Raw genomic sequence first — 22,626 nt, forward strand, 5'->3', positions numbered from 1 at the left:
ACCCTCAACCTCACCCTAACCCTAATGCTCACCCTAACCCTATCCCTAAACCTAAACCTCACCCTCACCCTAACCCTAATTTTCACCATCACACTAACCCTTACACTAACCATTAACCCTCACATTACTCTAACCCTCACCCTCACCCTAACACTCAACCTAACACTTAACCTCACGCTAACCCAAACCTTAACCCTAACCCTAACCCTAACACTCACCATAACCCTCAGAATCGCCCTAACCATAAACCTAACCATCATTCTAACCCTAACCCTAACACTAACTCTCACCCTAACCTTCAAGGCCTCACCCTAAGCCTTACCCTCACCCTCACCCTAAACCAAACCCTCATCCTAACCCTCAACCTAGCCCTCACCCTCACCCTAACCATAAAACTAACCCTCATCTTAACCCTAACCCTAAACCTAACCCTCACCCTAACCCTCAAGCCCTCAACCTAACCCTTACCCTCAACCTCACCGTAACCCACACACTAACCCTAACCCTCACACTAACCCTACCCCTAACCCTAAACCTCACCCTGACCCTTACCCTCAACCTAACCCTTACCCTAACCCTAACACTAACCCTAACACTAACACTCACCCAAACCCTAACCCTCACCCTAACTATCACCCTAAACCTCACACTCACCCTCACCCCAACCCTAAACCTCACCCTCAACCTCACCCTAACCCTCACCCTAAACCTTACCTTCACCCTAACTCTAACCCTAACCCTCACACTAAACCTAACCCACACCCTAATCCTCAACGTATCCCTAAACCTAACCCTAAACCTCACCCTCACCCTAGCCCTCAACCTAAACCTTACCCTAAACTAACCCTAACACTAACCCTCACCCTACGCCTACCCCTAAACCTAAACCTAAAACTATCCATCACGCTAAAAATAACCCTCACCCAAACAATAACCCTAACCCTCAGCCTCACCCTCTCCATTTACCTAAACCTATCCTTAACCCTCACCTTCACCCTCAACCTCAAACTAATCCTAATCTTAACCCTCTTCCTAAACTTAACCATAACCATCACCCTCACCCTAACCCTAAGCCTAACCCTATCCCCCATCCTAAACCAAATGCTAACCCTAAGCTTCAACATAAACCTAACCCACACCCTAACCCTTACCCTCACTCTAACATTAACCCTAACCCTAACAATCACACTAAACCTATCCCTCAACCAAACCCTACCTCTACCAATCAGCCTAACCCTCACCTTAACCCTAAACCTACCCCTAATCCTCACACTATCCCTCACCCTAACTCTCACCCTAACCCTAACCTTCAGCATAACCATTACCCTCACCCTCACCCAAACCCTAAACCTTACCCTAACCCTCACCCTAAACCTAACCCTAACCTTCACCCTCATCCTAACCCTTACACAAACCCTAAACCAAACCTTCATTCTAACACTCACCCTAATCCTAACACTAACCCTAAACCTAAAACTCACCCTCACCCTCACCCTAACCCTTACCCTCACCCTAAAACTAACAATATACCTCACCTTAACTCTCACACGAACCCTAACCTTCATCCTAACCCTAACCTAACCCCTCACCCTAATCCTCACCCTATCCCTAACCCTAATCCTTAACCTCACCCTAACCCTAACTGTAACCCTGTCACCCTCATCCTAACCCTTATCGTCACCCTAACCTTCACCTTAACCCTAACCCTCACCCACACCCTCACCCTCAGCCTCACCAGAATCCTCACCCTAAAACTCACCCTAACCTTAACCCTTAATCTTACCTAACTACAACCCTTACCCTCACCCTCACCCTAAACCTAAACCTAACCCTAAGCCTCACCCTAACCCTAACTCTCACCCTAACCCTATCCCTAACACTCATGCTCACATTAACATTCACTGTCACCCTAAACCTCACCAGAACCCTAAACCTAAACCTCATCCACACCTTCACCCTCTCCCTCACCCTAACAATAACCCTCACCCTCACTCTTAACATCACCCTAAACCTAAACCTCACCATAACGCTAACCCTCACCCTAACCCTAACCCTCACTCTCAACCTCAACATGAGCCAAAAAGTAACCTTAAACTAATCCTAAACCTAAACCTTACCCTCACTCTAAACCTAACCCTAACCCTAAACTTAAACCTCAACCTGACCCTCACCCTAACCCTAACCCTAACGCTAACCATTTCCGTCAGCCTAAACCGTACCCTCACCCAAACCATAACCATAACCCGCAGCCTCACCGTCCCCTTAACCTAACCCTATCCTTAACCCTCACCCTCACCCTCAAACTCAACCTAAGCCTAACCGTAACCCTCTTCCAAAACTTAACCCTAACCCTCACCCTCACCCTCACCCTAAACCTAACCCTAACCCTCACCCTAACCCTAACCCTAAATATAACCCTAACCCTCACCCTAAAACGAACCCTCATCCTCACCCGAACCCAAGCCTAAAAGTAACCCCAAATCTAATCCTAACCCTAACCCTCACGCTCACCCTAACTCTAACCCTAAACTAACACAACACTCACCCACACCCTCACCCTAACCCCAAACCTAACCCTAACCCTCACCTTAACCCTAACCCTCACCCTAACCCTAATCCTAACCCTCAACCTAAGCCTGACCCTAATCAAGACCTCACCCTAAACCTCACCCTCAAACTTAACTTCATTCTAACCCTAATGCTAAACCTAAACCTCACACTAAACCTCACCTTAACCCTAAAATTAACTCTAAACTTAACCCTCACCCTAAACCTAAAACTAACCCTAAACCTCACTGTAGCCCTTACCATAACACTAACCCTCACCCTCACCCTAACCCTCACCGTCACACTAACTCTCATCCTAAACCTAACGCTCACACACAACCAAAAACTCACCCCCACCTGATCCCTCACCATCACCCTAAACCTAACCCTCATCCTAACCCTAACAATCACCCTAACCCTAAACCTCGCCCTCGCCCTCACTCTCAACCTAACCCTAACCCTAACCCTAATACTAACACTAATCCTAAACCTAAACCTCACCCTCACACTAACCCTAACACTAACACTAACCCTCACCCTAACACTCACCCTAAACCTAACCCTAACCCTAACCCTCACCCTAACCCTAACCCTCACCCTAAACCTAACCCTCAACCTAACCATCACACTCCCCTAAACCTCAACCTAACCCTAACCCTAACCCTTACTTAATCAAAACCCTCACACTCACCCTCACCCTCAACCTAACGCTCACACTCACCCTAGCCCTCACCCTAACCCTAACCCTACCGCTCACCCTAACCCTTACCCTCACCCTAAACCGATCCCTAACCCTGACACTAACCCTAACCCTCACCCTAATCCTAACCTTACCCCTCACCCTAACCCTCATGCTAAGCATCACCCTAAACCTAACCCTCACACTAAACCTCACCCTAAACCTAATCATAACCCTCACCCTCACCCTAACCCTCACCGTTACCCTAACACTCAACCTAAACGTAACCCTCACCCACATCCTAACCCTCACCCTCACCTCAACCCTAACCCTCACCCTAACCCTAAACCGAACCCTAAACATCACCTTAACCCTAACCCTCAACCAAATCCTAACCCTAACCCTCAGCCCAACCCTAAAACTTACACTAACCCTCAATCTAAACATAATTCTCACCCTAAAAATAACCCTAACCCTTACCTAAATGAAAACCTCACCCTCACCCTCACCCTAACCCTCACCCTGACCCTAGCCATCACCCTAACCTGAACCCTAACACTATCCCTAACGCTAACCCTATCCCTTACCGTCACCCTAACCCTCACCCTCACCCTAACACCAACCCTCACCCTAACAGTCACCCTATCCCTATCGCTAAAGCTAAAGCTCTCCCTCATCCTCACCCTAACTATATCCGTACACCTCACCCTAAATCTCACTCTAACCCTAAACCTAAGAGTCACCCTAAACCTAACCCTAAACCTAACCCTATCCCTCACGCTAAAACTCACCGTCACCCTAACCCTCACCCTAACCCTAACCCTTAAGCACACCCTAACCCTCACACTCACCCGAACCTTCATCCTCACCCTCACACTGTCCCTCACCCAAACCCTCACCCTCACAATAAACATCCCCCTAACCCTACCCCTCAGCCTAACCCTAACCCTCTACCTAACCCTAAACCTCACCCTGACCCTCACCCTAACAATAACCCTAACCCTAACCCTCACACTAACCCTTAACCAAACCCTAATCCTCACCCTAAACCTAGCCCTCACCCTAACCCTAACTCTCACACTAACCCTAACCCTCAACTTCACGATCACCCTCACCCTAACCCTAATCCTAATCCTAACACTAACCCTCCCCCTCCCCCTCACCCTCACACTAAACCTAACCCTAACCTTCATCCTAACACTAACGCTAATCTTAACCCTCACCTTAATCCTAAACCTCACCCTAACCCTTACCCTCACCATAACCCTAACCCTAAACCTAACCCTAATCCTCACCCTAAACCTAACCCTCGCCCATATCCTAACCCTCACCATTACCCGAAAGCTCATCCTCACCCTAACATTCACACTAACCTTAACCCTAACCTTAATCCTAAACCTAACCCTCAACCTCATCCTCACCCTCACCATAAGCCTAAACCTAGCCCTAAACCTAAACCTAACCCTCCCCCTCACACTAAACCTAACCCTCACCCTAACGCTCACCCTATCCCTAATGCTAACCCTACACCTCACCCTCAGCCTAACCCTCACCCTAACCCTTATATTCACACTAACCCTAACCCTAATCCTAACGCTAAACCTCACACTAACCCTAATCCTCACCACATCCCTCACTCTAACCCTAACCCTAACATTAACCCTAAACCTAACCCTCACCCTCACCCTAACACCCACCCTCACCATAAATATCACCCTAACCTTAATCGTCACCCTAAAACTAACACTAACACTCACCCTAAACCTAACCCTCACCCTAACGCTCAGCCTATCCCTAACGCTAACCCTACAACTCACCCTCAACCTAACCCTCACTCTAACCCTTATCCTCACACTAACCCTAACCCTAACCCTAACCAATCACATTAACCCTAATCCTCACCCCATTCCTAACACTCACCCTAACCCTTAGCCTCACCCTAACACTAATCCTAACCCTACCTATCACCCTCACCCTAACCCTCACCCTAAACCTCACCATAACCCTCATCCTAACCCTAAACCTAAACCTTACCCTCACCCTAACCCTCACCCTAACCCTATCCCTAACCCTAACCCTAAACCTAACTCTGACCTGAACACTCGGGCTCACCCTAACCCTAACCCTCATCCTAACACTAGCACTCACCCTCACCCAAGCCCTCAGCCTAACACAAACCCTAATCCTAAACCTCACCCTAACTCTAACAATCACCGTAACCCTAACCGTCACATTAACCCTAACCCTAACTCTGACCCTCACCATCACCCTCACCCTAAACCTAACCCTCATCCTAACCCTAAACCACACCCTCACCCCAATACTCACCCTACACCTAGCCCTAACCCTTACCTAACCAAAAACTTCACCCTCACCCTTACCCACAACCTAAACCTCACTCTCACCCTAGCACTCACCCTAACACTAACTCTCACCCTAACCCTTAACCTAACCCTCACCCTAACGCTCACCTCATCCCTAACGCTAACCCTACACCTAACCCTCAACCTAACCCTCACTCTAACCCTTATCCTCACATTAACCCTAAACCTAACCCTAACCCTCACACTAACCCTAATCCTCACCCTATTCCTAACACTCACCCTAACCCTCACCCTCACTCTAACACTAATCCTAACCCTACCTCTCACTCTCACCCTAACCCTCACCCTAAACCTCACCATAACCCTCATCCTAACCCTAACCCTAACCCTCACCCTCACCCTAACCCTCACCCTAACCCTATCCCTAACACTAACCCTAAACTTAACTCTGACCTGAACACTCAGGCTCAACCTAACCCTAACCCTCATCCTAACACTAGCACTCACCCTCAACCAAGCCCTCAGCCTAACACAAACCCTAATCCTAACCCTCACCCTAACTCTAACAATCACCGTAACCCTAACCGTCACATTAACCCTAACCCTAACTCTCACCCTCACCCTAAACCTAACCCTCATCCTAACCCTAACCCACACCCTCACCCCAATACTCACCCTACACTTAGCCCTAAACCTTACCTAACCAAAAACTTCACCCTCACCCTTACCCTCACCCTAAACCTCCCTCTCACCCTAGCACTCACCCTAACACTAACTCTCACCCTAACCCTCACCCTCACCCTAACCCTAACCATAAACCTAACCCTAACACTCATATTAACCTTAACCCTAAACCTAATTCTAACCCTAAACCTCACACTAACCCTAACCCTCAAAATAACACTTACCGTCACCCTAACCCTTACCCTAACCCTCACACTAAACCTAATCCTCACACTTAACCTAACCCTACCCCTCAGCCTAACCCTCACCCTAAACCTAACCTTAACCCAAACCCTCACCCTATCCCTCACTCTCACCCTAACCCTCACCCTTACCCTTACCCTCACCTGAACCCTAAGACTCACCCTCACCCTTACCCTCACCCTAACACTTACCCACACCCTAACACTCACACTAAACGTAACCATAAACCTAACTTTCACCTTACCCTCAATCTAACCCTAAGCCTCACACTCACCCTAATCCTCACCCTAAACTTTACCCTCACCCTAACTCTTACCCTAACCCTAAACATAACCTCACACTAACCCTTACTCCAACCCTCAGCCTAACCCTTATACTAACCCTAAACCTAACCGTAACCCTCACCCTAAAACTAACCCTAACTCTAACCCTAACCATCACACTAAACCTAACGCTAACCCTCAGTCTAAACCTCATCCTAACCCAAACCATAACCCTAACCCTAACCCTAAACCTTAACCTCATTCTAACCCTAACCCTCAACCTCACCCTCCCCATCACCCTCAGCCTAACCCTAATCCTAACCCTAATCCTAAACCTCACCCTCATCCTCATGTTAAATCTAAGCCTAAACCTAACCCTAACACTCACCGTCACTCTCACCCTAACCCTAAACATATCCCTAACCCTGAACCTAACTCTAACCCTCACCCTATACCTTACCTTCACCCTAATCTTAACCCTGACCCTAACCATCACACTAACCCTCACCCTAAAACTGACACTAACACTAAACCTCATCCTGACACTAAACCTCACCCTAACCCTTACCCTCACCATAATCCTAACCCTAACCCTAACCCTAATCCTCACCCTAACACTCACCCTAACCCTAACCCTAAACCTAATCCTAAACCTAACCCTCACCCTCAAACTCACATTAACCCTAACCCTAACCCTAACCCTCACCCTCACCCTCACCCTAACCCTCAAACTCACCCTCAACTGCACCCTACCCCTACCCTTACCCCTCTCCCTAACCCACACCCAAACCCTCACCCTAACCCTCAACCTAACCCTAACCCTAACCCTAACCCTCACCCTCACACTAACCCTAAACCTAACGCTAACCATCACCCTAAACCTAATCCTCACCCACACCCTAACCCTCACCCGAACCCTCACCCGAACCCTCATCCTCACACTAACCTTCACCCTTAACCTAAAAATCACCCAAACCTGAACCCTCACCCTAACCTTAACCCTAACCCTCACCTTCACCCTAACTCTCACCCTAATGTTACTCTCTCCCTAACCCTAACCCTAACCCTATCCATAATGCTCAAACTAACCATAACCCTCACCATAACCCTAAACATAAGCATGAACCTAACCCTAACCTTCACCCTCACCCTCACCCTCAGGCTAACCCTAAACCTAACTCTATTCCTAATCCTAACGCTCACCCTCACCATAAACCTAACCATAACCCTAATCCTCACCCTCATCCTAACCCTAGCCCTCACCATAATCCTCACCACACACTAACCCTCACCATCACACTAAACATCATCATAACCCTAAACCTCTCCCTAACCTTAACCATAACCCTCACCCTAAACCTAACCTCAGCTTAACCCTCACACTCACCTAATCCTCACCCTAACCATAACCCTTACCTAACGGAAACCAGCATCCTCACGCTCACCCTCACCCTCACAATGACCCTAGTCCTCACCCTAACCATAAACCTAAACCTCACCCTCAAACTCCCCTTCCCCCTCAGCCTTACCCTAAACCTAACCATAATCCTAAACCTAACCCTCCACCCCACCCTCATCCTAACACTAACACTAACCCTAAAGCTAACCCTCACCCTCACCCTAACCCTAACCCTGACAATAACCCAAACATTAACCGTAACCCTAACCCTAAAACTCACCCTAAACCTAATCCTAACCCTAACCCTCACCCTCACCCTCACCCTCATTCTAACCCTCACTCATCCTGATCCTCAAAATCACACTTACCCTCACACTAACCCTAATCCTCACCCTAACCCTAACCCTAACCCTCACCCTCACTTTCACCCTCAACTTCAGACTAACCCTAACCCTAACTCTAATCCTAACCCTAACCCTCACCCTCACCCTAACCCAAACTGTAAACCTCACGCTCAACCTCACCCTCACCAGCCCCCTCGTCCTAACCCTCACCGACACCCTCACCCACACACTAACCCTCAACCTCACCCTAAATATCATCCTAACCCTAACCCTCACCCTAACCCTAACCCTCACCCTCACCCGAACCCTAATCCTCACGCTACCGCTAACAGTAACCCTACCCATCACTCTAATCCTCAACCTAACCCTAACGCTAACCCTAACCCTTTCCCTATGGCTAACCCTAACAGTAAACCTCACCCTCATACTAAACATCACCCTAACACTAACACTTACCGTAACACTAACCCTAACCCTCACCCTAAACCTGACCCTCAACCTAACCATCACACTCCCCTAAACCTCAACCTAACCCTAACCCTAACCCTTACTTAATCAAAACCATCACACTCACCATCACCCTCAACCTAACCCTCACACTCACCCTAGCCCTCACTCTAAACTTAACCCTACCCCTCACCCTAACCCTTACCCTCACCCTAACGCTATCCCAACCCTCACACTAACCCTAAACCTCACCCTAATCCTAACCCTACCCCTCACCCTAATCCTAACCCTACCCCTCACCCTAACCCTTATGCTAACCATCACCCTAAACCTAACCCTCACCCTAAACCTCACCCTAAACCTAACCATAACCCTCACCCTCACCCTAACCCTCACCGTTACCCTAACACTCAACCTAACAGTAACCCTCACCCACACCCTAATCCTCACCCTTACCCTCACCCTAACCCTAAATCTAAACCTCACCCTAAACATCACCTTAACCATAACCCTCACCCAAATCCTAACCCTAACCCTCCCCCTAACCCTAACACTCACACTAACCCTCAACCTCAATCTAATCCTCACCCTAAAAATAACCCTAATCGTTATCTAACGGAAACTCTCACATTCACACTCACCCTAACCCTCACCCTCAACCTAACCCACACCATATCCCTAACGCTAACTCTAACCCTCACCCTGACCCTAACTCTCACCCTAATCCTATCCCTACACCTCAACGTAACTCTCACCCTAACCCTAACTTTAATCATAAACCTCACCATAACCCTAACCCTAAATCTAACACTCAGCCTCACCCTAACCTTAACCCTCAACCACATCCTAACCCTCACACTCACCCGAACCCTCACCCTCACCCTAACCCTCACCCTCAAAATATACATCACCCTAACCCTCATCCTCACCCTAACTCTAATGTTAACCCTAACTCTCAGCCTCACCCTGATCCTCACCCTAAACCTCACCCTAACCCTAACCCTCACCATCACCCGAACCCTCATCCTCACCGTAACACTCATACTAACCCTAACCCTAACCCTAATCCTAAACCTAACCCTCACCCTCACCCTCACACTCAATCTAACCCTAAGCCTAACCCTAACCCTCACCATCACACTAACACTCACAATCACCATAAACATCACCCTAAACCTAACCCTCACCCTCACACTAATCTTAGGGTGAGGGTTAGTGTTAGGTAGAATGTTAGAGTGAGGGTGAGAGTTCGGGTGAGTTTGAGAGTTAGGGTGTGAGAGAGGGTTAGAGTTTGGGTGAGGATTAGGGTTAGGGTTAGGGTTAGGGTTATGGAATGAGTAAGAGTTAGGGTGAGGTTTAGTGTGAGGATGAGGGTTAAGGTTATTGTTAGGGTTAGGTGAGGGTTAGGGTGAGGGTTAGGGTTTGGTTTAGGGTTAGAGTGTGGGTGTGGTATAGGGAGAGAATTAGGGTTATGGTGAGGGATAGGGATAGGGTTAGGTTTAGTGTGAGGGTGTGGGTGAGTGTTAGGGTTAGGTTGACCATTAGAGTTAGGGCGAGGGTGAGGGTGAGTGTTAGGATTAGGGTTACGATTAGGGTTAGGCTGAGGGTGATGGGGAGTGTGAGGGTGTGGGCTAGGGTTTTGGTGAGTGTTAGGATTAGGGCACGGTGAGAGTGAAGGTTAGGGTTAGTATTAGGGTTAGGATGAGGGTTAGGTTGAGGGTTAAGGTTAGGGTTAGTGTGAGGGTTACGGTTAGGGTTAGGGTTAGGATAAGTGTTAGGCTAAGGGTTAGGGTTAGGGTTAGTGTGAGGGTTAGTTTTAGGTTTAGGATTGGTAAAGGTCAGGGTGAGGGTTAGGGTGAGGATGAGGTTTAGGGTTAGGGAGAGGGTAAGGGTTAGGGTGAAGTTTAGGATAAGGTTGAGGTTTAGGGTGAGTATTAGAGTGAGGGTGAGGGTTAAGATGAGGTTAGGTTTAGGGTGAGGGTTAGGGTTAGGTTACGGTGAGTGTTAGGGTTAGGGTGATGTTTAAGGTGAGGATGAGGATTAGGGTGAGGGTGAGGGTTAGGGTGAGGGTGAGGGTGAGGGTGAGGGTGAGGGTGAGGGTGAGGGTGAGGGTGAGTGTGAGGGTTAGGGTTAGGTTTAGTTTTAGGGTGAGGGTGATGGTGAGGGTTAGGAATAAGAATAGGGTTAGGGTTAGGTTTAGGCTGAGGGTGACTGTCAGGGTGAGGGTGAATGTTAGGCTTAGGGTTTGGGTTAGGGTGAGTGTTATGATTAGTGTGAGGGTTATGGTTAGGTTTATGGTTAGGGTTAGTGTGAGGTTTAGGGTGAGTGTGAGGGTTAGGTGAGGGGGAGGGGAGGGTTAGGGTTACGGTTAGGGTGAGTTTGAAGGTGAGGGTTAGGTTTAGGATTAGGGTTAGATTTAGGGTTAGGGTGAGTGTTAGAGTCAGGGTGAGGGTTCGGGTGAGGGTTAGGACTAGGGTGAGGGTGAGGTAAAGGGTGAGGGTTAGGGTTATGGTGAGGTTGAGGTTGAGTGTTTGGGTTAGGTTTAGGGATAGACATAGGGTGAGGGTGAGGGTGATGGTAGGGATTAGGGTTACGATTAGGGTTAGTTAGACTGAGGGTGATGGGGCCAGTGACTGTTAGGGTTAGGATTATGATGAGGGTTAGGGTTTGGGTTAGGGGTAGGATGAGGTTTAGGCTGAGGTTTAGGGTTAGGGTTAGTGTGAGGGTTAGAGTTAGGATTAGGGTTAGGGTGAGGGTGAGGGTTAGGGTTAGATTTAGCGTTAGGATAAGTGTTAGGCTGAGGTTTAGTGTTAGGTTTAGTGTGAGGGTTAGCTTTAGGGTTAGGGTAAGGGTTAGGGTGAGGGTAAAGCTTAGGGTGAGGTTTAGGGTAAGGACGAGTGTTAGCGTTAGGGTGAGTGTTAGGGTGAAGGTTAGGTTTAGGGTTAGGGTTAGGGTGAGGTTTAGGGTGTGGGTAATTGTTAGGGTGAGGGTTAGGGTGAGGGTTAGGGTAAGGGTGAGGGGTAGATTTAGTGTGAGGGTTAGGGTTAGGTTTAGGGTGACAGTAATGCTTACGGTGAGTGTTAGGGTGTGAGGTTTAGGATTAGCATTAGGTTTAGGGTTAGGGTTAGGATGAGTGTTAGGGTTAGGTTTAGGGTTAGGGTGAGGGTGAGGGTTAGGGTTAGGGTTAGGGTGAGTGTTAGTGTTAGGGTGAGGGCTAGGGTGTGGTTGAGGGTTAGGGTGAGGGTGAGGGTAAGGGTGATGTTTTCGGTTAGGTAAGGTTTAGGGTTAGGTTTAGGGTGAGGATTAAGGTGAGAGTGTGGTTTACAGTTAGGGTTAGGGTTAGGATTAGGGTGAGCGTGAGGGTGAGGGTTAGGGAGAGTGTGAGGGTGAGGGTTTATGGTTAGCGTGAGGGTTAGGGCTACGCTTAGGGTTGGGGTTAGGGTGAGGGTTAGGGTTAGGGTTAGGGTGATGTTTAGTGTGAGTGTCAGGGTTATTTTAGGGTGAGTGTTCTGGTGAGATGTAGGGTCAGGGTTAGGTTTAGGGTAGGGTTAGTGTGAGGGTATGTGTAAGGGTGAGGGTTAGGGTGAGTGTGAGGGTAGGTTTAGTCTGAGGGTTAGGGTTAGGGTTAGGATTAGGTTTAGTTTGGGGGTCAGGGTTAGGGATAGGGTTATGGTGAGAGTTAGGGTGAAGAGTCGGGATAGGATTAGGTTGAGGGTTAGGGTTAGAGTGAATGTTAAGCTTAGAGTTAAGGTTAGTGTGAGAATAAGGGATAAAGTGAGTGTTAGGGGGAGGGTGAGTGTTAGGGTTAGCGTTAGGTTTAGGGTGAGGGTTAGGGTGAGGGTTAGCCTTCGGGTCAGGTTTAGGGTTACGGTTAGCGTGAGGGTTAGTGTTAGGGTGATGTTTAGGGTGATGTTTTGGGTGAGTTTGAGGGTTAGTTTGAGGGTGAGGGTGAGGGTTACGGTTAGGTTTAGGGTCAGAGTTAGGGTTTGGGTGAGGGTGAGGGTTAGGATAAGGGTTAGGCTGAGGGTGATGGGGAGCGTGAGGGTGAGGTTTAGGGTTACAGTGAGGATTAGGGTTAGGGTTAGGGTTAGGGTTAGGGTGAGGGTTAGTTTTAGTTTTAAGGTTAGGATGAGGGTTAGGCTGAGGGTTAGGTTTAGGGTTACTATGCGGGTTAGGGTTAGGGTTAGGGTTAGGGTTAGGGTGAGGTTTAGGGTGTGGGTAAGTGTTAGGGTGAGGGTTAGGTTGAGGGTGAGTGTTAGGGTTAGGTTGAGAGTAAGGGTTAGGGTGAGGGTTAGGGTGAGGGTGAGGGTTAGGGTCAAGTTTTGGGTTAAGGTTAAGTATAGGGTGAGGATTCAGGTGGGGTTAGGTTACGGTGAGCTTTAGGCTCAGGGGTAGCATTAGGGTTAGTTTCAGGGTTAGGTTTCGTGTGAGGGTTAGGGTTAGGGTTAGGGTTAGGGTGAGGCTTAGGGTTAGAGTTAGGGTGAGGGTTAGGGTGTGGGTCTGTGTTAGGATGAGGGTTAGGTTGAGGGTGAGGGTTAGGGTTAGGGTGAGATTAAGGGTTAGGGTGAGGGTTAGGGTGAGTGTGAGGGTTAGGGATAGCATTAGGTTAGGGTTACGGTTAGGGTAAGGGTTAAGGTGACAGTTAGGTTTAGGGTGAGGTGAGGGTAAGGGTTATGTTGAGGGTTAGGGTTAGGGTTAGGGTTAGGGTGAGCGTTAGGCTTAGGGTTAGGGTAGTGTTAGGGTTAGGGTCAGGTTGAGGTTTAGGGTTACCGTGAGGTTTAGAGTGACAGTGACGATAAGGGTTAGGGTGAGGGCTAGGGTTTAGGTTTAGGGTTAGAGTGAGGTTTAGGTTTAGTATTAGGGTTAGGGTTAGGGTGAGTTTAAGTGTTAGAGTGAGTGTTATGGGTAGGGTGAGGTTTTGCTATAGCATTAGGTTTAGTGTTAGCGTGAGGGTTAGGGTTACGGTTAGGGTTAGGGTGAGGGTGAGGGTTATGTTTAGGGTTGGAGTTAGGGGTAGGGTTAGGGTTAGGGTGAGGCTTAGGGTTAGGGTTAGGTTGAGTAGTTAGCCTTAGGGTTAGGGTTAGGTTGAGGGTTATGGTTAGGGTTAAGGTTAGGGTGACTGTGAGGGTTAAGGTGAGTGTTAGGTTGTGGGTGAGGGTTAGGTTTAGAGTGAGGGTTAGGGTGAAGGTGAGGGTTAGGGTGATTTTGAGGTTTAGAGTTAGGATTAGGGTTAGTCTGAGGATTAGGGTTAGGATTAGGGTTAGTGAGAGTGTAACGGTTAGGGAGAGGTTTAGGGTAACGATAAGGGTTAGGATTAGCATTAGTGTTAGGGTGAAGGTTAGGGTTATGTTTAGGGTTAGTGTTAGGGTGAGGGTTAGAGTTAGGGTTAGGGTTAGGGTTAGGGTAAGGTTGAGTGTGACGGTGAGGGTGAGGTTTAGGCTTAGGTTTATGTTTAGGGTGAGGGTGAGGGTTAGGTTTAGGATTAGGGTTCCGTTTAGGGTTAGGCTAAGGATGAGGGTGAGGGTGAGGATGAGGGTTAGGGTTAGTGTGAGGATTAGTGTTAGGGTTAGGATTAGGGTGAGGGTGAGGGTTAGGGTGAGCGTGAGGTTTCGGGTGAGGTTTAGGGTGTGGGTGAGGGTTAGGGTTAGGTTTAGGGTGAGGGTTAGTGTGAGGGTGAGGGTTAGGGTAAGGTTGAGTGTTAGGGCTAGGGTTAGCGTTAGGGTGAGGGTTAGTGTTAAGGTTAGGATTAGGGTAATGGTTAAGGTGAGGGTTAGGTTTATGGTTAGGTTTAGGGTTAGTGTGAGGATTAGGGTTAGGGTGACGTTAGGTTTAGGGTTAAGGTTGGGGTGAAGGTGAGGTTGAGGTTTAGGTTTAGGCTTAGGATGAGGGTTAAGCCTAGGGTGAGGTTTAGTTTGAGGGTGAGGGTAAGGGTTAGGATGAGGGTTAGGGTGAGGGTGAGGGTTAGGCTTTGCATTTGGGTTAGGGTTAGGGTGAGGGTTATGTTTAAGGTTAGGGTTTGGGTGAGGGTGAGGTTGCGGTTTATGGTTAGCGTAAGGGTTAGGTTTAGGGTTAGGTTTTGGATTAGGGTTAGTGTGAGGTCTATGGTGAGGGTGAGGTTTAGGGTTAGGGTTAGGGTGAGGGTTAGGTTTAGGGTGAGATTCATGGTGAGGGTTAGGTTTAGGGTTAGGGTTAGGGTGAGGGTTATGTTTAGTGTGAGGTTAGGGTTAGGGTTAGAGTTAGGTTTAGGGTAAGTGTAAGGCTTAGGCTGAGGGTTAGACTAAGAGAGAGGGTTAAGGTTAGCATGAGTGTGAGGGTGAGGGTTAGGGTGAGTTTCAGGGTTAGGGTTCTGGTGACGGTGAGGGTTATGGTAGGATGAAGGTGAGGGTTAGGTTTAGGGTGACGTTTAGGTAAGGGTGAGGGTAAGATTGATGGTGGGGGTTCGGGTGAGGGTGAGCGTTAGGTTGTTCGTGACGGTTAGATTTAGAGTGAGGGTTAGGGTGATGGTGAGTGTTAGGGTGAGGGTGAGGATTAGGGGTAGGGTCCGGGTTAATGTGAGGGCAAGAGTTACTGTGAGGTTTAGGGTTAGGGTTAGGGTTAGTGTTAGGATCAGGGTTGGGGTGAGGGTTAGGGTGAGGGTGAATATCAGGGTTAGCCTTAGTGTTAGGGTAAGGGTTAGGGTGAGGTTGAGCGTTAGTGTTAGGGTTAGGGTGAGTGTGAGGTTAAGGGTTATCGTTAGGGTGAGTGTTAGGGTTAGGTTGTGGGTTAGCGTTAAGGTTAAGGTAAGGGTGAGGATGAAAGTGAGGTTTAGGTTTAGGTTTAGGGTGATGGGGAGGGTGAGTGTTATGTTTAAGATTAGGGTTCGGGTTCGGGTTAGGCTTAAGGTGAGGGTGAGGTTAAGGCTGATAGTTAGGATTAGGGTGAGGATTAGGTTTAGGATTAAGGTTAGGGTGAGGATGAGGTTTAGGTTGAGGATGAATGTGATGGTGAGGTTTAGTTAGTGGGTAAGGGTTAGGGTTAGGTTGAGGTTCAGGGTGACAGTGAGGGTTAGGGTGAGGGTGTGGGTTAAGGTTGTGTTTAAAATTAGTTTGAGGGTTAGGGTTAGGATTCGAATTAGGGTGAGGGTTAATGTGAGGGTTAGGGTTAGGTTTAGGGTTAGGGTTAGTATGAGGATTAGGGTTATGTTTAGGGTTAGAGTTAGGGTGCGGTTTAGCGTGAGGGTGAGGGTTAGGGTTAGCGTTAGGTTTAGGGTGAGGGTTAGTGTGAGGGTTAAGGTTAGGGGTAGGGTTAGGATGAGGGTTAGGGTTATGGTGAGGGTGAGGCTTAGGGTGTGGGTAAGGGTGAGGGTGAGGATTAGGGTTAGGGTGATGGTTACAGTCACGTTTAGGTTGAGGGTTAGGTTTAGGGTGATATTTAGTGTTGAGGTTCGGATGAGGGTGAGGGTGAGGGTTAGGGTGTGGGTGAGGGTTATTTTGACGGTTAGGGTTAGGGTGACGGTGAGGTTTAGGGTGAGGGTGAGGATTAGGGTTAGGGTAAGGGTGAGGGTGAAGGTTAGGGTTAGGGTGAGGGTTAGTTTGAGGGTGAGGGTTAGGGTTAGGGTTAGGGTGAGGGTGATGGTGAGGTTGAGGATTAGGTTTAGGGTTAGGATGAGGATTAGGTTTAGGGTTAGGGTTAGGGTGAGTGTGAGGTTTAGGGTGAGGGTGAGGTTTCGGGTGAGGTTGAGGGTTATGGTGTGGGTGTGCGTTAGGGTTAGGATGAGGGTTAGAGTGACGGTGAAGTTAGGGTGAGGGTTAGGGTTAGCGTTAGCTTCAGGTTGAGGGTTAGGGTTAGCTTTAGGATTAGGGTGAGGGTGAGAGTGAGGTTTAGGTTTAGGGTTAAGGTTAGGGTGAAGGTAAGGTTTAGGGTGAGGTTTAGGGTGAGGGTTAGGGTTAGAGTTAGGGTTAGGGTGTGGGTTAGGGTGAGGCTGAGCGTTAGGTTTAGTGTGAGGGTGAGGTTTAGGGCTATGTTTAGGGTGAGAATTAGGGTTAGGGTGAGGGTTAGGGATAGTTTTACAGTTAAGTTTAGGGTGAGGGTGAGGGTGAGGGTTAGGGTTAGGTTTAGGGTTAGAGTTAGACTGAGGGTGTGGGTGACGGCTAGGGTTAGGATGAGGGTTAGGTTTAGGGTTAGGCTGAGGGTGAGTGTGAGGCTGAGGGTGAGCGATAGGGTTCGGGTGAGGGTTAGGGTTAAGGTTAGGGTTAGGCTGAGGGTTAGGTTTAGGTTTAGTGTTAGGATGAGTGTTAGGCTGAGGTGTAGGTTTAGGTATAGGGTGAGGGTTAGAGTTAGTGTGAGGGTTAGGATTAAGGTTAGGGTTAGGGTTAGGGTAATGGTTAGGATGAGTGTTAGGGTGAGGTTGTGGTTTAGGGTTAGGTTTAGGTTGAGGGTGAGGGCTAGTGTTAGCATTAGAGTTAGGGTTAGGGTTAGGGTTAGGGTGAGGTTGAGGGTTAGGTTTAGGGTTAAGATTAGGTTTAGGATTAGGGTTAGGCTGAAGTTAGGGGTGAGGTTGAGGGTGAGGGTTAGGGTTAGGGTTAGTTTTAGGGTGAGGGCTAGGGTGAGGTTCAGGGTTAGGGTGAGGGTTAGGGTGAGGGTGAGGTCGAGGGTGTAGGTGAGGGTTAGTGTTGGGGTGAGGGTTAGGGTGACAGTGAGGGTTAGGGTGAAAGTGAGGGTTTGGGTTAGGTTTTGGTGAGCGTTAAGTTTAGGGTTAGGGTGAGGTGTAATGTGAGGGGTAGGTTAGGGTTAGGGTGCGGGTTAGGTTTTATGTGAGAGTTAGGGTTAGGGTTAGGGTTAGTTTGAGGATAAGGGTTAGGGTAATTTTAGGGTGAGAGTGAGGGTTAGGGTTAGCATTAGTGTAAGTGTGAGGGTTAAGGTGAGGGTTAGGGTTAGTATGAGGGTGATGGTTATAGTTAGGTTTAGGGTGAGGTTTAGGGTTAGGGTCAGTTTTAGGGTAGGGCGAGGGTCAGGGTTCGCGTTCGGGTTCGGGTTAGTTTTAGGGTGTGGGTGGAGGTTTGGTTTAGAGTGAGGGTTAAGGTGACTGTGAGGGTGAGGGTGAGGGTGAGGGTTAGGGTTATAGTGAGGATTAGGGTTAGGGTGAGGTTTAGGTTTGGGTGAGGGTGAAGGTGAGGGTTAGGTTTAGGATTAGGATTAGGTTTAAGGTTAGGCTAAGGGTGATACTGAGGGTGATGGTCAGAGTTAGGTTGAGGGTGAGGGTGAGGGTGAGGTTTAGGGTTAGGATTAGGGTGAGGGTGAGGTTGAGGGTTAGGGTGAGGGTGAGGGTGAGGGTGAGGGTGAGGGTGAGAGTTAGGTTTAGGGTTAGTTGTATGGTTTGTGTTAGGTTTAGGGTTAGGTTGAGGGCTAGGGTGAGGCTGAGGGCTAGGTTGAAGGTTAGGAAAAGGGTGAGGGTTAGGGTTAGGGTGAGTGTTAGGGTGAGGGGTAGGGTTAGCGTTATTGTTAGGGTGAGGCTTAGGTTTAGTGTTAGGGTTTGAGTAAACTTAAATGTAGGGTGGGAGTAAGGTTTAGGGTGAGTGTTAGGGTGAGATTGATGGTCCGGTTAGCCTGAGTGTTAGGTTGAGTGTTACCGTGAGGGTTAGGATTAGGGTTAAGGTTAGCGTTAAGGTTAGGGTGAGGGTTAGGGTGTGGGTGAGGGTTAGGTTTAGAGTGAGTGTTAGGGGGACGGTGAGGGTTAGGGTGAGTTTGAGGTTTAGGGTTAGGATTATGATTAGTGTGAGGATTAGTGTTTGGTTTATGGTTAGTGTGAGTGTAAGGGTTAGGGAGAGGGTTAGGGTAAGGGTGAGGGTTAGGAGTAGCGTTAGTGTTAGGGTGAGGGTTAGGGTGAGGTTTAGGGTTAGAGTTAGGGTTAGCGTTAGGGTGAGGTTTAGGGTTAGGGTTAGGGTGAGGGTGAGGGTGAGTGTTAGGGTGAGGGTGATGGTGAGGGTTCGGGTGAGTGTTAGGGTGTGGGTGAGGTTTAGGGTTAGGTTTGGGGTGAGTGTTATGGTGAGGGTTAGGGTTATGGTAAGAGTTAGGTTTAGGGTTCGGATTAGGGTGAGGCTGAGGTTGAATGTGAAGTTGATTGTGAGGGTTAGGGTTAGGCTGAGTTGTAGTTTTAGGGTTAGGGTGAGCCTAATGGTTAGGGTGAGTGTTAGGGTGAGGGTGTGAATTAGGGTTAGGGTTAGGGTTAGTGTGAAGATTAAATTCAGGGTTAGTGTTAGGGTGAGGGTGAGGGTTATGGTTAGGGTTAGTGTTCGGGTTAAGGTTAGGATTAGGGTTAGGATTAGGTTTAGGCTGAATGTGAGTGTGCGGGTGAGGTTGAGGTTTCAGATTATGGTTAGGGTTAGGGTTAGTGTGAAGTTTAGGATTACGGTTAGGAAGAGGGTAAGGGTTAGGGTGAGGGTTTGTGCGAGGGTGAGGGTAAGGTTTAGGATGATGGTTAGGGTTATTGTGAGGGTTAGGGTTAGTGTTAGTGTTAGGGTGAGGGTGAGGTTGAGAGTTAGGGTGAGGGTTAGTATTAGGGTTAGGCTGAGAGTGAGGGTGAGGCTGAGGGTTAGGGTTAGGGTAAGGGTGAGGACTAGGTTGAGGGTGAATTTTAGGGTGAGGGTGAGTGTGAGTGTGAGGTTTTTCTTTTGGTAAGGGTTAGGGTTACGGTTAGGGTGAGGATTAGGTTGAGGGTGAGGTTTAAGGTGATGGTTAGTGTTATGGGGAGGGTTAGGGTTAGGCTTAGTGTGAGGGTTAAGGTTTGGGTTAGAATTAAAGTTAGTGCTAGGATAAGGGTTGTGGTGAGGATTAGTTTGAGGGTGAGGGTTAGGGTTAGGGTGAAGGTTAGGGTGAGTCTTAGGGTTAAGTTTAGGGTTTGGTTGAGGGTGAGTGTTAGGGTTAGGGTGAGGGTGAGGGTTAAGTTTAGGGTGAGGGTTAGGGTTAGGGTTAGGGTTAGGTTTAGCGTGCGGGTAAGGGTAAGGGTTAGGGTTATTGTTAGGGTTAGGGTTAGGGTGAGGACAAGGATGAGGGTGAATGTTAAGGTGAAGGTGAGGTTTTCCGTTTGGTAAGGGTTAGAGTTAGTCTTAGGGTGAGGATTAGGTTGAGGGTTAGGGTTAGGGTTAGGGTTAGGGTGAGGGTTAGTTTTTGGGTTAGGGAGAGGGTTAGGGTTATGGATAACGTGAGTGTAAGTGTGAGGGTTAGGGTTAGGTTTAGGGTTAGGGTGAGGGTGAGGGTGATGGTTAGGTTTAAATATTAGGGTTAGGTTTAGGGTTAGGCTTCGGTTGAGTGTGAGGGTGAGGTTTAGGTTAGGTTTAGGGTGAGGGTTATTTTTAGGCTTAGGGTGAGGGTGAGGTTGAGTGTGAGGATTAGGGATAGGTTTAGGGTTATACTTAGGGTGAGGGTGTTGGTGATGTTTAGGTGCAGGGTTAGGGTTAGTGTTAGACTTAGGCTCAGGGTGAGTGTTAGGATAAGGTTTAGGGTGAGGGTAAGGTTAGGGTTAGGTTTGGGGTGAGGGATAGGGTTAGGATTACGGTTAGGATGAGGGATAGGGTTAGGGTTAGAGTGAGAGTTAGGTTGATGATTTGGGTTCGGATGATGGTGAGGTTTAGTGTGTGGGTGAATGTTAGGGTTAGGTTGAGGTTTAGGGTGACAATGAGGGTTACGGTGAGTGTGTTGGGTAGGGTTAGTGATAGTGTAAGGGTGAGGTTTAGGGTTCAGATTAGGGTGTGGGTTAAGGTGAGGTTTAGGGTTAGGGTTAGGGTTCGGGTGAGGTTTAGGGTTAGGGTGAGGGTTAGCTTGAGTATTAGGGTTAGGGTTATCTTAGGATTAGGGTAAAGGTTAGAGTGAGGGTTAGGGTAACGGTTAAAGTTAGGGTTAGTTTGAGGATTAGGGATAGGGTTAGGGTGAGGGTAAGATTTAGGGTGAGATTTAGGCTGAGGATTAGGGTTAGCATTAGGGTTAAGGTGAGGGTGAGGGTTAGGGTTAGGGTTAGGGTGAAGGGGAGGTTTAGGGCTATTGTTAGGGTGAGATTTAGAGTTAGGGTGAGGGTTAGGGATAGGGTTAGGGTTAAGATTAGAGTGAGGGTGAGGGTGAGGGTTATGATTAGGGTTAGAGTTAGGCTGAGAGTGTGGGTGATAGTTAGCATTAGGATGAGAGTTACGGTTAGGGTTAGGCTGAGGGTGAGTTTCAGTTTGAGTGTGATGGTGAGGATGAGGGTTAGGCAGAGGAGTATGGTTAGGTTTCGCGTGAGGGTTAGAGTTAGTGTGAGGGATAGGGTTAGGGTTAGGTTTAGGGTTAGGTTGAGAGTAATGGTTAGGGTGAGTGTTAGGTTGAGGGTGTGTTTAAGGTCAGGGATAGGGTTAGTGTGAGGGCTAGGGTTAGGGTTATTGTTAGGGTGATGTTTAGGGTGAGGGTGATTATTAGGGTGAGGGTGAGGTTTCAGGTAAGTGTTAGGGTTAGGGTGTGTGTGAGTGTTAGGGTTAGGGTGAGGGTTAGGATGACGGTGAATGTTAGGGTGAGGGTGAGGGTTAGCGTTAGGGTGAGGGTGAGGTTTAGGGGTAGGGTTTCGGTTAGGGTGAGGGTTAGGTTTGATGTGAGGGTTTTGCTGAGTGTTAGGGATAGGAAGAGGCTGAGCATAAGGGTTAGGGTGAGGGTTAGGGTGAAGTGAGGGTTAGGGTAAGGGTTAGGATTTGGGTTAAAGTTAGGGTTAGGGTGAGTATAAGGGTTAGGGTGAGGGTTAGGGTGCGCGTGAGGGTTAGGATTACCGTTAGGGTTAGGGTGAGGGTTAGGGTCAGGGTTAGGGTTAGGGGTTAGGTTTAGCGTTAGGTTGAGGTTGAGCGTTAGGGTTAGGGTTAGGGCGATGGTTAGGGTTAGGGTGAGGTTTAGGTTTAGGTTTAGTGTTAGGGTTAGCTTTAGGCTTCGTGTGAGGGTGAGGGTGAGGGTGAAGGTTAGGGTTAGGGTTAGGGTTAGGGTGAGGGTTAGCGTTAGTTTGATGTTTAGGGTGAGTGTCAGGATTAGGGTGAGGGTTCAGGTTCCGGTGAGGGTGAGGGTTAAGGTGTGGGTGAGGCTTAGATTTAGGTTGAGTGTTAGGGTGTGGGTGAGGCTTAGGGTTATGGTGAGGGTTAGGGCTAGGGTGAGGTTGAGGGTTAAGTTTAGTGTGAGGGTTAGAGTGAGGGATAAGGTCAGAGTTAGGGTGAGGGTTTGTGTTAGTGTGTGGGTTAGGATCAGGGTTAAGGTTACGGTTAGTGTGAGGTAAATGATTAGGGTGAGAGTTAGGGTGAGGGATAGGGTGAGGGTAAAGATCAGGGTGAGGTTGAGGGCTATGGGGAGGTTTACGATTAGGGTTAGGGTTAAAGTTATGGTTAGGGTTAGAGGGAGGGGGAGGGGGAGGGTTAGGGTAAGGGTTAGCATTAAGGTCAGGGTTACCGTTAGTGTTAATGTGAGGGTGAGTGTTAGGGTGAGGGTGAGGGTTAGGTTAAGGTGAGGGTTAGGGTGAGGGTGAGGGTTAGGGTGATTTTGAGGTTTAGGTTTAGGATTAGGGTTAGGTTGAGGGTTACTGTTAGGGTTTGGGTTAGGGTGACGTTTAGGTTAAGGGTTAGGTTTAGGCTTAGGGTTACTGTGAGGGTTACAGTGAGGCTTAGGGTTAGTGTTAGGGTTAGGGTGTAGGTTAGGATGAGGGCAAATGTTAGTGTGAGGG

This window comes from Dipodomys merriami, unplaced genomic scaffold, assembly GCF_024711535.1.
Source record: "Dipodomys merriami isolate MVZ:Mamm:240054 unplaced genomic scaffold, mDipMer1.0.p SCAF_83, whole genome shotgun sequence".
In the NCBI taxonomy this organism is placed as follows: Eukaryota; Metazoa; Chordata; class Mammalia; order Rodentia; family Heteromyidae; genus Dipodomys; species Dipodomys merriami.